At 44.2% G+C, this 13,321-nt stretch overlaps 1 protein-coding gene across 2 annotated transcripts in view; it reads right to left on the reverse strand.

Moving 5' to 3' along the window:
* The window catches only part of MAP9 (microtubule associated protein 9), a 116,722-nt gene that overhangs the window by 91,406 nt on the left and 11,995 nt on the right, over positions 1–13,321 (reverse strand). The gene's annotated exons all lie outside the window — the stretch shown is intronic.

Here is a 13,321-nt window from a genome sequence, read left to right on the forward strand (position 1 = left end):
AACGTTGGAAGATGTGATCCAAAAAAAAGGCATGCAGAGGGCAAAAGGCTAGTCATCTGTATTGCTTGTAGGGTTCCTGCAGCTGGTCTCGCCCCCATTATTGACTTGTTATGCACTGTGTGTGGAGGGGATGACCATCTTGGTAAAATCAGCTTGCTTATGACACGGCTCTCCGCCCCCCCCCCCCCTTTACCTGGTGATCTCGTTACTAAGTGAGGAATATTCAAGAACAAGTAACAGGGGTGTGGGAAGCACAGATATATGAAATTAATTAACCGAGTTGTAAAACCTCATCGTTTTTCACCTTAATGCATTCTATGTATTAACCACTTAAGGAAGATTTGCTCCCAGGTCATTTTTTGTGATACGGCACTGCATCGCTTTAACTGACAATTGCGCAGTCGTGCGACGCTGTACCTAAACAAAATTGACATTCTTTTATTCCCACAAATTGAGCTTTCTTTTAGTGGTATTTGATCACCTTTGTGTTTTGTTTTTTTTTGCGCTACAAACACAAAAAAAAAAAAAAAGAAAAAAAGAGAGAAAATCTCCTAACACGATCTGAACTTCATAAACAGTATATAAAAAGGTGAAGACAGCAGATATAGATATGTCAGGGTTTACATCCACTTTAAAGGAGTTGTAAAGTAAAAAAAAGTTGTTCACCTTAATGCAATCTATGCATTAAGATGAAAAAACATCTGATGCTGCCGCCCCCCCCCCCCCTCCGAGCCCCCGTTATACTTACCTGACCCCTCGAAAGTCCCGCGCGGTCCCGAGATCCTCTTCGCCGCTCAGCCTGGCCGCTGATTGGCTAAAGCGGATGGATTGAGAGCAGCGCAGCTATTGGCTGGAGCTGCTGTCAATCACATCCAGTGACGCGGCGCGCCGAGGGGCGGGGCCGAGTGATACAGTGAGCGCCTATGGCTGCTCGCTGTATCACGGGAGAGCGCCCGCAATTACTCACCACCATGCGAGCTCTCGCATGACTGTGGTCAGTACTTGCGGGGAGGACCAGAGATAGCCCCTGAGGGACCCCAGAAGACGTGGATCGGGGCCACTCTGTGCAAAACGAACTGCACAGTGGAGGTAAGTATGACATGTTTGTTATTTTAAAGGAAAAAAAAATTCCTTTACTAACCCTTTAAGGCGAAAAACCTTCTGTACTGCAGCTGCCCCCCTTTTCCTTACCTGAGCCCGATCTTTCCAGCGACAGGGACAAGCACAACTGCTCCAGTCGCTGTCTCGAATTCTCATTGGATAGGTTCATAGCAGCATAAACCATTGGCTCCTGCTGCTGTCAATCAAATCCAGTGACACAGAGCCGGGGGCAGGGCCGATTCCTGCTGTATGTGTCAATGGATGCCGCATAAAGACTCATCAAGGGAACTTGATGAGGAGGAGGAGCCAGGAGCATGGCCAAGGGACCCCAGAAAAGGAGGATCGGGCCGCTCTGTGCAAAACCCTTTCACAGGGCGTGCAAGTAAAACATGTTTGTTTTTTTAAATACAAACCTTTACAATTACTTTAAGCAGGAGCAGGTAGATGCATGCAGTGTACGTTTTCAGGTACCACCTGTCCTGTACTGTGCTGTCCCCACCAAATCTCACTCCAAATTTCAAGAGACTAGCAATCATAGGCAGCAATCCCTCTCACAAAGCAGATATACAGCTATGAGGTTGCAGGCGTAGAAGTACATAAGCCTCACATAAGAGGAAGTGCACTTATTTTTCAAGGGGGAATTCCGAACAGAAGGAACATTTTTCAGGGCACTGCTTAGGTTCAATTAACATATGTCCTGTAACTTAGCACATTTCCACATTTTGAGTTCAGGTCCACTTTAATAAGAAACCTGTACTGACAGAAATGCCATTGCTGACCTCCTGAAAATGTCAGTGACCCAAGAATGCAGCCAATGATGTCAAAACTCCTGATCTGCGTATGTTATTTAAGCGGCTGGCTTTAAGTATTTAAAGTGGAGCCAAAGCTGTAAATATAACATAGCTGCCAGGTAGGGTGTTGTTGCAGAAAAGACCCTGTGGGGGGAGATTTACTAAAAATGGAGCGCACAGAATCCAATGCAGCTGTGCATAGTAACCAGCTTCTAAATTCAGCTTGTTCTTTTTTGAATACTTGTAAACTCGTATAACACATTTAGGCACCTCAAGTGATTGGGTGTTAATAATTTATATTGGCCACTGAAATGAATTAACGCTCAAGCGCTTAACGCGCTAAACGCACCTATGGCTTAGATGCATTTACACACGTTTAGGCGCATTTTTTCTGCCAAAACGCTGCAGCTCCAGGATACGCCGGCTGTGGAGTGTTTTTCTGCCTCTAAATACCCCTGCCACTAAACTCCTCTAAACGCCTATGTGTGCAAGGACACATAGGCTAACATGCAGGAGTGTTTGGAAGCAGGAAAATAATTGCCAACCACTCCTAGGAGCAGCAAAAAATAAATAAATAAAAAAAGACCAGTGTGCATTAAACCTAAAAGCTATAAGATGGTCGGTTACTAGACACAGGTGCTCTACATTCTGTGTGCTGCAATTTTAGTAAATCTCCTCCTGTGTGTCTCATCTGCAATAATTATCTTCTTACCAGAAAGGTTTCTACTCAATATACATTGAGCCATGTAACGGAATGACCCTGACACCCAGAGACTTTTGAAGGATGGGGGGTACTCCTGTGCCAGCGTCACTAATGACTCTTGGGTCTAGGGTCACCCTGTGTCCTTTTTGGGCATAGGGTGACTGATAACTGATAATTCATATTGCAGGATATCTTAAGATATTACAAGTGGTTATTCTGACCCCACCAGGTCAGTGGAGTGTTTTCATTCAATGTGAGGACACATGCTTTTGAGATGTTAATTGGGGCTGCTCCTAGACATTCCATTGTGAGATACTAACCAAGTCGGAAAGGTCAGATGTCTCCTTTCAGGGGTAGGGAATTAGCATGTCAATTATGTTTAGTAAAGGAATGTGTTTTGTGTAACAGGTGAGGGGGACTTGTCAAGCTGTAGTAATTAACCCCTCTAATGTGGAGACGGGACGTCTGGGGGATGATTAGTAATTAGCCCATCTGAATGTGTACTGAAGCCCCATTGTGTGATATTGGGGGTGGAATTGGGGGTGGAGAGTTCCTTTGTTCTTTTGATTACTGTAACATATTTGTACTGTATATAAGAAAGCTAAGATAGCATTAAAGTTCATTCATACATTTTGAAACCAGTACCAGAGCTGTGCGAGTCTCGGTTATTCTGGGGAATGGAATGGATCGTGTCTGTTGGATGGTTGGAGTGTCAGATAAGCTGTCGTGGCTGATGGAATGGGAATATTTTAAAAGGTGGTGACCGTTACAAGCCTCTATGTGAAGCTTAGAATGAAGACACTCCCATGCACATTTGCAGAAAACATGTCATCCTGGGTTGGCCAGTAAAGAAAGCTGAAAATGTTGACTCGGAAAAAGGCCAGGCAAACATGCCAGTAGCACTGATAGAAGGGAAGTAGGATTATAGCCCAGGCCTGGGGGATTCATAGAAAACATCTTGCAGATACAACCGTCCCTTTTGAGGGCAGCCGGCGTATCCAGGAGCTGCAGCGTTTTGGCAGAAAAAAATGCTTGATGTTCCTGTGGGGGGAGATTTACTAAAAATGGAGCGCACAGAATCTGATGCAGCTGTGCATGATAATCAGCTTCTAAATGGCCTGGGGGGCCTAATTAGGCCTGCGGGCCTTTTGTTTGACACCTGTGCCCTAGAGGATAAAATGGTGGTTGTTGCAATATTTTATCTCACACTGTATTTGTGCAGCAGTCTTTCAAATGCAATTTTTTCAAATGCATTTTTGGGCTAACAGTAAAGTTAGCCCGATTTTTTTTTGTATAATGGGAAAGATGTTACGCTGCAAGAATCATGAGAGAATCGTGATCTTTATTCTAAGCAAAAAAGTTGTGATTCTCATTTTGGCCAGAATCGTGCCTCTCTACTGCACGTCAGCTAGCACTAGTCAGTGGAAAACATAGGTTTGCTTTAAGTCTCAAGACTACAATGACAACCAGTCAATTAACATTTTTCAGAAGCAGAGATCAGCAATGGAGGACTATGAACTTCTTTCAACACAGGTTTCCTCCAACCTGATGTCATCTGTCCAAGGGCCCTTCCACTATTTAATAGAGGCTTTAACCACTTAAGGACCGCCTAACGCCGATATAAATCGGCAGAATGGCACGGCTGGGCACAATCACATACCTGTCAGCACTCTTTAAGTGCCCAGCCGTGGGTCGCGCGTATCCCCTGGAAGAAGTCATCCTTGTGACGAAACGGCGTAGGGAGGAGCGACGTGCTGACGTCACCACGATCCACGCTGTCTACCCGGAAGGACGAGCAGACAGCAGAGCCGGCCGGCTATACGATTATTGATCGCACTTTTTAACCGTTTTACATGTGAGTGCAATATCTTTTTACATTAAAATATTTTAAAACGATATCACACCATGTGAGTGTTTTTCTCCTTTGGGTTACATCTATGGAGAAAGTTGGTCTGACATAGAGGATTGGTGATACAGGAGAGAGAGTGGCAGTCTATCCAGGACCCATATTGACCCATGTTGTACATGCTTGAATTTATTCTTGCTCTGGTAAGCAGTTGATACATAAGTGGTGGTGGATTTGTCATCTGATTCACAAGATTTGTGCCTGGATATTTAGCTTCACTTATTCAGAGAACTTCCTGTCACTTCCTGCATTCCTCTGTGATACTTCATATATGGACTTTTGCACTAATCTACTTTTCAGTTTTGCACTGGGATTTTGTGTACTTTAAAACATAATTGAAAATTTATGTTGATTCATCTTGCAGCGCAGCTTTTCTTTTTATATTGTATTTGTGGGTCGCGCGTGCCTGTGACCCAGTCCGAAGCTCCGCGGCCGCGGGACCCGATCGCCGCCAGAGTCCCGTGATCGGTCACAGGAGCTGAAGAACTGGGAGAGGTGTGTGTAAACACACCTTCCCGGTTCTTCACAGTGGCAGTGTTACTGATCGTCTGTTCCCTGATATAGGGAAAGACAATCAGTGACGTCACAAGTCCAGCCCGCCCCCCTACAGTTAGAAACACACATGAGGTCACACTTAACCCCTACAGCGCCCCCTAGTGGTTAACTCCTAAACTGCAATTGTCATTTTCACAATAATCAATGCATTTTTATAGCACTTTTTGCTGTGAAAATGACAATGGTCCCAAAAACGTGTCAAAATTGTCCAATGTGTCAAAATTGTCCGATGTGTCTGCCATAATGTCGCAGTCACGAAAAAAAAAAACGCTGATCGCCGCCATTAGTAGTAAAAAAAAGAAAATGTTTTATAAAAATGACATAAAACTATCCCCTATTTTGTAAATGCTATAAATTTTGCGCAAACTAATCGTTAAACGCTTATTGCGATTTTTTTTACCAAAAATAGGTAGTAGAATATGTATCGGCCTAAACTGAGGAAAAAAAACGTTTTTTTATATCTTTTCTGGGGATATTTATTATAGTAAAAAGTAAAAAATATTGAATTTTTTTCAAAAATGTCGCTCTATTTATGTTTATAGCGCAAAAAAATTAAAACCGCAGAGGTGATCAAGTACCACCAAAAGAAAGCTCTATTTGTGGGGAAAAAAGGACGCCAATTTTATTTGGGAGCCACGTTGCACGACCGCGCAATTGTCAGTTAAAGCAACGCAGTGCCGAATCGCAAAAAGGGGCCTGGTCCTTTACCTGCATATTGGTCCGGGTCTTAAGTGGTTAAAGAAGTCACAGCCCCCCCCAAGATATTATTCTACTCTATTCTGTCAGAGGCAATCGGAACAACAGAAATGACGATTTTTGTTGATCTTTAAATCTGATCACTGATTATTGCAGTGGCAGATAACAGTGGCAGAGATACAGGGCAAGCTCAGTCACAGTCAATGTATTGGGCCCAATGACTAAAATAAGAAGGCTGTTTGTTTTTAGAAAATGACAATGCATTTTCAGCACCACCATTTTCAGACCACCTATAAGTTAGCAATGGAAGCTTCAGTAAAGTACTTGTGGACTTCAATCTTTCCTTCTCCAAATGACACTTGTGCCGGTTTGAAAGTGACAGATGACTAGCAAAATATAGGCAATTTATGCCTGAGACATGTTCATAATAAAACCAATACACATTTGTAGATTGCTAGTTGGAATTGTCCAAATATTATGCATTGTCCAAACACAATAAAATGACAAGCCAAAAGGTTAATGGAAAAAATTTGCTATTGCAAAGTATTACATGGCTAGAGACATCCGTGCAGACAGAACATGTATGCAGATTTGATTTGCAGTGCTTTGCTGCCATCTTGTGATGAAGATTGTAATTTATGTGTCACAAACATATTTTGGTATAGCATGTACTTTAAAGCCTCGAACACACGCTCGGTTTACTCGGCAAGAACCAGAAAGAAAACTGCTGGCAGAGCTTTCTTGCCGAGTATACCGAGCGTGTGTACAAGGCTTTCAGGTTTCTTGACAAGAAAACTGCCCAGAATCTAGACGAAAAAAATAGAGAACATGTTCTCCATTTTTCTCATCGTGAGATTCTCGGCAGTTTTCCTGCCGAGAAACCCGAGAGCGTGTATACTTACCCGTCGCCGTGGAAACCCGCGCATGCTCAAAATGACTTTGACGCATGCGCGGTAGCTCCCTAGTAGGGATGTCCCGATACCGATACTAGTATCAGTACCGATACCGAGCATTTCCCAGAGTACTTGTACTCGGGGGGAAATGCTCCGATGCCTCAGCCGATACCTGGGCAGGCAGGGGAGTTGCAAGTCTTCTGCTCCCCCCGTGCTCCGTGCAGTCCCCCCCCCGTGCTCCGTGCAGTCTTTCCTCCCCCCATGCTCCGTGCAGTCTTTTCTCCCCCCCGTGCTCCGTGCCGCTCTTCTCTCCCCCTGTCAGTGCCGCTATTCCCCCCCCCCCGTCCGTGGCGCTCTTCTCTCCCCCCTGTCTGTGTCGCTCTTCTCTCCCCCCGTCCGTGTCGCTCTTCTCTCCCCCCTGTCTGTGTCGCTCTTCTCTCCCCCCGTCCGTGTCGCTATCCCCCCCCCCCCTGTCCGTGTCGCTTTTCTCCCCCCCCCCATTTGTGAGGATGGAGAGTGGAGGTAGGAGCCGCTAAAACCCGGCTCCTACCTTTTTCCGAATGGACAGAGTCAGTGATCACTGAGCATTGTAACCTGTGTTTACGATGCTTCAGTTTATGAATGGAGAGGAGCTTCCCTCCATTCATTTCAGCTGAGGCTGCAGAGAAAGGGACTGGGGAATCTGTGTCCTTAGTCCCTTTCTCTGTCTTAAAGATGAGATTTCAGAGGTCTTTTAAGACCCCTCATATCTCACCAAAGACCCCCAACAGGGCTGATAAAAAAAAAAAAAAAAAATTGCAATAAATATTTAAAAAAATAAATAAAAATAAAAATAAAATGTAAATAAAAAAAAAACACAAACACACTGACAATTCACTCCCCCCCCCCAAAAAAAACAACAAAAAAAATCACTGTAAAAAAAAAATAGTAAAAAAAAAATATAAAAAAAATACAGCCACTGTCACATGACATTAAAAAAAAGTATCGGCATCGGTGAGTACTTGAAAAAAAAGTATCGGTACTTGTACTCGGGACAACCCTACTTCCTAGGCATAGGTAGGGTGCAGCAAGATGGCGGCGACGGCATCGAATGTGACGAGTGCATGCTCGTCGTACGCAATGACGTCACCACGTTCTTTCCTTTGCTTTTACACTCAGGCGGCAAGAGATTCTTGCCAAGAATCTCGTCAGGGAAAACAACGTTTTTTTCCTGACGAGATTCTTGCCCGTATGTACAGGGTTTTACTATTCTTGTCTACGTATTAAATTGTGTTTGGACCTTTTGTCCTGAAAAATGTAAATACAGTATATCTATGATATTACCGTAATTAGTAACAGTGTACAGTACACCATGTACTCATGGCTCTCTACAGTTACCAGGAGTGGAACAAAAAACAAATACCAACCAGGCAAAGTGACCATTTCATACACCTTCCCACTTCTAAGCAATTCAAGAAGAAAAGCTAACAGCTATATTAGGGCCTGTGTTGACAGGCTTCTGTTTGCTGTAAGCGGATTTTGCATTACTATACAAATCTATAGAAATGATCAACCCACTTCAAGTGCACCTATCAACAAATTCGTAATGATCTCAGAAGCTTCTCACACTGCTGCAAAAAAGTCCAAAAGCCTCCAACACAGGCCTGTAAAGAATGTGTGTCTTGTTAGAAAAAAAAAGAATAAAATAAAAAACAAGGGCAGGGATGGTATGAATCATGCTTGATTTTTTTAAATGGAGGTTGTAACCTATTTTAGCAATGTTAAAAGGAAACTTGACCTGCCCTAAAACATTTTTAATATAATTGTAAAATGACCTTGTGGTGCTTGCAAGACTTTAGATTGTTCTCTGTGCCCCTGTGGTACAAGGGGACTTGACTCAAATCCTTTACCTAATGCCATGGCCTTTCAATGGTCAAAGACAAATAACTCGATTGCCCACTCAACCATGGTATTTGACAGGTGAATTAAATTAGTGTGGGTTACCACTGAAACGGAAGAAGGCTTAAAGGGGTTGTAAAGGGAAAAAAATAAATCCTTCCCCTAAATAGCTTCCTTTACCTTAGTGCAGTCCTCCTTTACTTACCTCATCCTTTGATTTTGCTTTTAAATGTCCTTATTTCTTCTGAGAAATGCTCACTTCCTGTTCTTCTGTCTGTAACTCCACACAGTAATGCAAGGCTTTCTCCCTGGTGTGGAGAAAGACACTTGAGGGGGGAGGGGGCGAGCAGGAGTGTCAGGACGCCCACTAACACACAGCTCCTTTCTCTATCTGCAAAGTAGAGAGTGTCCTGACACTCCTGCTCGCCCCCTCCCCCCTGAAGAGTCTTTCTCCACACCAGGGAGAAAGCCTTGCATTACGGTGTGTAGTTACAGACAGAAGAACAGGAAGTGAGGATTTCTCAGAAGAAATAAGGACATTTAAAAGCAAAATCGAAGGATGAGGTAAGTTAAGGAGGACTGCACTAAGGTAAAGGAAGCTATTTGTCACGGTCTGGGGTCAGGCTCAGAGGCCAGTAGCTATAGCAGCTGAGCAGGTCACCCTGGCTGATGACACGGGGTCACCTGAGGTGCGGAATCTAAGCGCTAACCGGTATTCACCAGAGCTCCTGAAGGTGGAGATGGATTTTGCTGCGTGTTAGCGCCAGGTCGCGGTCCTCAGGATTGCCCCACCAGGAGGTGAGAAAGCCGGGGTACAATAGCAGATAAGCAGGTAAGGATCAAACAGAAGCGTGGTCGGTAAACAAGCCAAAAGGTCGGTAATGAGTATTTGTAGATTGGGATCAGGCAGAAGCGTAGTCGATAACAAGCCAAGGGTCGATAACGAGTATTTGTAGGTTGGGATCAGGCAGAAGCGTAGTCGATAACAAGCCAAGGGTCGATAACGAGTATTTGTAGGTTGGGATCAGGCAGAAGCGTAGTCGATAACAAGCCAAGGGTCGATAACGAGCAGTAGCAAATATGGACGGCAGCAGAGAAGACAGGAGCGAGATACAGGCTGGAGATAGCACAATATTCTGGCAAGGAGGAAGTGCAGAGACATGGCTTATATCAGGAAGTTGGTGGGAGGAGGTTCAAGACAATCAAGACAAAAGGCAGGAATGTTCAATGGATCAGATGGGTTTGTCCAGCAGATCAGACAGGGAGCTGTCCAGCATCCCAGATAGCTCAGTGAGAAGGTTCACTGCCAGACACAGCTGAGGTCCCAGGTTCGAATCCAGGTCCTGGCAAAAGATTGGCAGAGGACACGGCCAACAAATGCTGTGAAATGAATGGGGATTGATGTCACACATAGGATGTGTCGGATGTGTCCTCTGCACCCGCTTCTACAGTGAAGCTGCGGCTGACAGCTTAGTGTGGGAACAGAGCTTCCGTCGCTGGAGATCGGGTCGGATCGGCTTGATTTTTTTCTTTGCAGGGCTAGATAGGTTAGTGTAAGATTGTGGATGTCTATAGATGCAGGGAGTTTAATTTCAGGGTGGACATCAGACCGTTTTCATCGGATGGACCAGGGGTCAAGTCCTGGGCAAAAAAGTGTGGGAACTCCCACCCAAGATCCACTCCCCCACCAAAAAAAGAAAATGATACGCTCATATGCATAATTACTAAACCGCATGTTTTCTTTTTTATTTCGATCCACTGTACCTTGGTAATCCTTTATGTTACTGGCCGCTTCCTGTATATGGATTCATTGGATAATGTGCGGGTATTCCGTCACTTCCTCGATGCCACAATGTCTCCTGGGAGCTTTTGTCATTGTTCCCAGGAGACATTGCGGAGGTCTGCCGCGAGTTTTCACGGGATTTAAAAAGCCCCTGACAGTGACTCAAGCTGGGCATCGCCGCTTAGTGAAGGATTGACTCGGGCGGCTCGGCTGCTCTCTGCTGCTCTAGTCCTGCAAAGGGAACTGCGTTCCTGCTGTGAAAAAAGTGCAGTGACTCCGTTCCCACACGTTCCCGCAGGACTTGAGCCCTGGGATGGACCGATCGTGCCTACACACCATCGGTTAAAAAAACAAACATGTCAGAACGCGGTGACGTAAAACACAACGACGTGCTGAAAAAAACGAAGTTCAATGCTTCCAAGCATGCGTCGACTTGATTCTGAGCATGTGTGGATTTTTAACCGATGGACGTGCCTACTAACGATTGTTTTTTTTCTAACGGTTAGGTATCCATCAGTTAAATTTAAAACAAGATTGCTTTTTTTTAACCTATGGATAAATAACCGATGGGGCCCACACACGATCGGTTTGGTCCGATGAAAACGGTCCATCAGACCGTTCTCATCGGTTTGACCGATCGTGTGTATGCGGCATAAGGGTTAGAACCTCTGTCAGGTTATTACTAGGGATGAGCCGAACACCCCCCAGTTCGGTTCGTAGCAGAACATACGAACAGGCAAAAAATGTGTCCGAACACGTGAACACCATTAAAGTTTATGGGACACGAACGTGAAAAATCAAAAGTGCTAATTTTAAAAGGTTAACATGCAAGTTATTGTCAAAAAAGGTGTTTTTAATAATGCCTAAAGTGAAATATTCCTTTAAATTTCGTACCTGGGGGGTGTCTATAGTATGCCTGTAAAGTGGTGCATTTTGCCCGTTTTTACAATTGTCCCTGCACAAAATGACATTTCTAAAAGGAAAAAAAAAAGTCATTTAAAACTACTTGCGGTTATAATGAATTGTCGGGTCCCGGCAATACAGATAAAAGTCATTGAAAAAAAATGACAAATTTAAAAAAATATTGCGTGGGGTTCCCCCCAAATTTCATACCAAGCCCTTCAGATCTGGTATGGATTTTAAGGTAAACCCTGTGTCAAAATAATAATAAAAAAAAAATGGCGTGGGGGTCCCCCCAAAAATTCATACCAGACCCTTATCCGAGCACGCAACCTGGCAGGCCGCAGGAAAAGGGGACCCCCAAATCCCGGCCTCACCTCCATGTGAATTGGTAACGGGGTTCATTGTACCCCTACCATTTCACAAAAAAAGTGTCAAAAATGGTAAAAGATACAGGAGACAGCTTTGGACAAGTAATTAAAAAAAAAAAAAAAAAAAATCCCAGTGATGTACATCCATTCTCGAGCGGAGGATACGGAGAAAAAAAAATACCGACATGATCCGCCTCCATGGGAGGTTCCCATCTAATGACACTACACCCGCCGTGACAGCCCTTAAATAGCCAAAGAGGTTTCCCATGGCGTCAGAGGGGGGCGGGGTCACTCGTACATGTCACTGGGTAACCCAGTGGTGTTTCCCCGTTGTGTCAGAGGGGGGCGGGAAATGGATGTACGTTGCTGGATTTTTTTTTTTCATTTTTTTAATAAAAGGACTTGTCTCCTGTGTTTACCATTTTTGACACTTTTTTTGTGAAATGGTAGGGGTACAATGTACCCTGTTACAAATTCACATAGGCGGGGGCCAGGATCTGGGGATCCTCTCTGTTAAATGGGGCTTCCAGATTCCGCAGACCCCCACAACCACCGGGCAAGGGTTGTGGGGATGAGGCCCTTGTCCCCATAAACATGGGGACGAGGTGCTTTGGGGGTCACAGACTTTTATCTGTATTGCCGGGACCCGAGAAATTAATTATAGGCGTGAGTAGTTTAAAATGACTTTTTTCCTTTAGAAATTTATTTTGTGCAGGGACTGTTCTAAACACGGGGAAAATGCGCCACTTTACAACCATACTATAGACACCCCCCAGGTACAAAATATGAAGGAATATTTATTGTTTCACTTTAAGCATGATTAAAATCACTGCTCCCGAAAACAGCCATTTTTAAAACTTTCTTTTGCATTGATACATGTCCCCTGGGGCAGAACACTTTTTATTACAATACCATGCATATAAGCCTTTAAAATGTGCACTTTTGATTTCTCCCATAGACTTTTAAAGGGTGTTCCGCGGCTTTTGAATTTGCCGCGAACACCCCAAATTGTTCGCTATTTGGCGAACACCTGATGTTCGAGTCGAACTTACATTCAGCATGACAACCAGGAAACATAAGGAAGTCTGCCATAATGTGCAGGTATGCAGGGCTGCCACTGCCTGTCTACTCTCCTCTAATTCTGACAACTCAGTGCTATCCCTAACCACTATGTTTACTATTGTCATCTTCTCTGTCGCTTCTTCTGAATTCAGCATCTTTCCTCTTTGGCCATTGCGCAACCACTGTAAATGTGTGCTGGAGTTACACTGTTCTGGTGCAAAGCTCTATTCCTGACATCTTATGCATGGTGGGAATAGCCAGACAGTGTGAAAAAGGCACCGTACATGAGCAGCAGGCAGTGTACGCACACATTATGTGTGTACACACTTTTTTTTCCCCCCTTTTTACTTTAAGAGTTAGGGTTCAAGAGCTTTAAATGTCTGCTCCTGGCCCATGTTATTGAAGCAGCTCAGAAAGACACAGTACACTTGCAATTATTTCTGCATTTGCTTGGCTTTGTGTCCCGGTAAATACAGCATGGCCTAATCTGCTGTGTCTGAACAGGACACAGTAAAGGCAAACAACAGCAGATAAGAATCTTAAAAGAAGCCCAGAAGTGACTCAAATATATGACCTGTCACAGCAAAGCACATTGCATTTGACCTGCTTGTGAATCTGAAGCCTGTGTACTATGATCTTATAGAGATAAATCTTTTTCTAATCAGATATATACCTAACTTAT

This window comes from Rana temporaria, chromosome 1, assembly GCF_905171775.1.
Source record: "Rana temporaria chromosome 1, aRanTem1.1, whole genome shotgun sequence".
NCBI classification, from domain to species: Eukaryota; Metazoa; Chordata; class Amphibia; order Anura; family Ranidae; genus Rana; species Rana temporaria.